The sequence below is a fragment of the Petaurus breviceps genome, unplaced genomic scaffold, assembly GCF_028583685.1.
Source record: "Petaurus breviceps papuanus isolate PSGF00001 unplaced genomic scaffold, PetGlider_PUasm1.0 90064, whole genome shotgun sequence".
NCBI classification, from domain to species: domain Eukaryota; kingdom Metazoa; phylum Chordata; class Mammalia; order Diprotodontia; family Petauridae; genus Petaurus; species Petaurus breviceps.
The window spans coordinates 533,307-536,034 of NW_027187173.1; positions in this window are offsets into that span (position 1 = coordinate 533,307).

Genomic DNA, 2,728 nt, shown 5'->3' on the forward strand with positions numbered 1-2,728 from the left:
GTGTGTGTGTGTGTGTGTGTGTGTGTGTGTGTGTGTGTGTGTGTAAGAGAGAAAGAGGGAGAGAAATGGTGGTCTATTCTAGTGCAGTTGGGGAGGGGAGGAGGGAGAGAGAGAGAGAGCCAGTTTGGAACTTAAAAAGTAACAAAAAATAAACATAATTTAAAAAAAAAACAAAAAGAATGAGGGATATAGTTATCACCATATAGAAATATCTGTAAGAGAGAAAGCAAGAACAGCCAGTATGAAACAGAGTTTTTCACAATACAGCTGAGCAATAGGCAAGGAGTTTTTATGCAAACTGTACATTTAGCACAGTTATACTTGAGTATCTATAGCCAAAAAAAATTTTTTAAGTTAAAAAAAAATCAACTCATGAAAAATCAAGCCCCTAAGAGGAAAGAAGGAAAATGTGCATAAACAGAGTTGAATGCAGTTAGAATCACATTAATAGCAACATTTGTAGTGTTGTTGAAAAGGATTTTACTAAAAATATCCTAAAAATTCAGAGTTGTGTTCCAAATGGAACTTTTGCAGCAGTTAAACAGCTGAGTTATAGAAAATCCTACCTGTCAGATTCATCCAGCAATTCTGCATAGCCCAAGGAAAAATCTGTCTAGATTTTGCAGTACTGTCACAAAACTAATCATTTTATTTTGCAAAAGAGCTGAAGTTTTGCACCTACCTGTAAAGGGAGGGAGGGGTGTGAGGGAAAAAAGGCAACAGGCAAGTCTACTGACAAGGTGTTCAGAACTAGAACTAAAATGTATATTATCTTCTGGAATTCTGTATCTTACTTTTGGGGACAGCCTGAACTGATTTGAGAGAATTTTAGGATCAGATTTGCACAATGCAAGGCAGCCTCTAAAAACTTTTCATTTCTTGAAGTCATAAATTAGAGCTTAAACTTTTTTTTAAAGAAAATTTCTTCAATAGTTCAAACTAAAGCATATGAAGATGAATTTCTAAAAGCAATTCTAAGTAAACTCCTAGGTGGGGAAAAAAGTGCCTGAGTGTAAGTTATGCTTCTAATTTCAAAACTCTATCTATCCTGTCTTTCCATCTACAGACAATCCTCAACTTTTGCAGAGGTAACATTCTTAGAAAATGGTGTAAAAATAAAAAACACAAATGTTGACACTTTGAAACTATGGAACATAAGGGGTTAGGTTCCTGTGACCACCAAAAACTGTTGTCTTTCACTAGATATTGCTGAAAATATACTTTTCTACATATAGTTCTTTAGAGCAAAACATTTCTGATATTACACACTTTTCCTAACACAGTAACCATGAAATAACCCATAAAATGCAGAACATAAAATAAAAGTGGCAATATGCAAAACATTTTTCTCACTAGTAACTCCCTAGAATTCTGTGACTTTTTGAGCTAAATTCTCAATTTAAACAACACCAATTTCAGACAATATTCACTTTTCATAATACATGAAATCTATAGTACCATAAATATCACAGCAAACAACATTCTTAAAACTAAAACATTTTTTAACCTGTCTCACCTTCCACTGTGTCAGCTAGTGGTGTGAGAATGCTATAATGTATACTATACAGTTATCCCTCCCACATCATGGAGGTTAGGGATGTAGCACTCCCAGGATCTAAAAAATCTATGTAAAATTTTTTGGCCCTCTCTTTGTATCAGAGAAGTCTGAATTATTATGGTATTAAAAGATAAAATACGTTGATATTATAGAATACTATACATATATTTTATGCATTTCTGTAAACTTTTTCTGTGTTGTCTGCTGGCCTTCATGTGTCATCTGCAGCTTCCATGAAACTCTCAAAAGAATTCCCATGTAATTTTTTATGCTGACCCATGGTATATCAAAACCATGATAGGGAAAGTCACAATGTGGAATACTGCTGTAAGCCTCTCAACACTGGTAACCTTCTTAAAACCAAGGGAGAGATTGCTGGGACTTTAGTTGTTGTAGTCCAAAGATTCTGAGACTGGAGAGGTCTCAGCATCACTTCCTACCCTCTGTTCTTCATGGCTAGTGGATGGTGTTGGAACTCATGAAGAATGCACCAGCTTGATCAGATCAAAGTGGACATAATTGCAAGACATAACTTGAGTTTTAAAGGCAAATAATGAAAATATGCAATGAGTGCCCAAATATGCAATAAATGCCCACAGAGCTCTCGTAGAGTGAACAAGAGCAGTGAAGTATCAAGTAGCATTCCCAGCTCTACAGACTAGCATGCCTCTCATTTTTTCTCTACTGTGCATAGCCATGAATTTGTGAGGTTACCAATGGTAAAGTGATAGGAGCGGCTAGGTGGTGCAGTGAATCCACCAGCCCTGGAATCAGGAGGACCTGAGTTCAAATCTGGCTTCAGACACTTAACACAAAAACTAGCCATGTGACCCTGGGCAAATCACTTAACCCCAGTTACCCTCCAAAAAAAACAATGGTAAAGTGAAAGAGGTTACTAATAAAATCATGCAAATGCTTGAAGTCACAAAAGTTAAATGTGCAAATGTTGAGGATTGATTGTAGCTATCATCTATCTGTCATTCCATCTATCTAGGTATAATCTGTCTGTCTATCTGTCCATCTATCTGTCTATCTATCCATCTATCCATCTATCCATCTATCTATCTATCCATCTATCTATCTATCCATCTATCCATCTATCCATCTATCTATCTATCCATCTATCTATCTATCTATCTATCTATCTATCTATCTATCTATCTATCTATC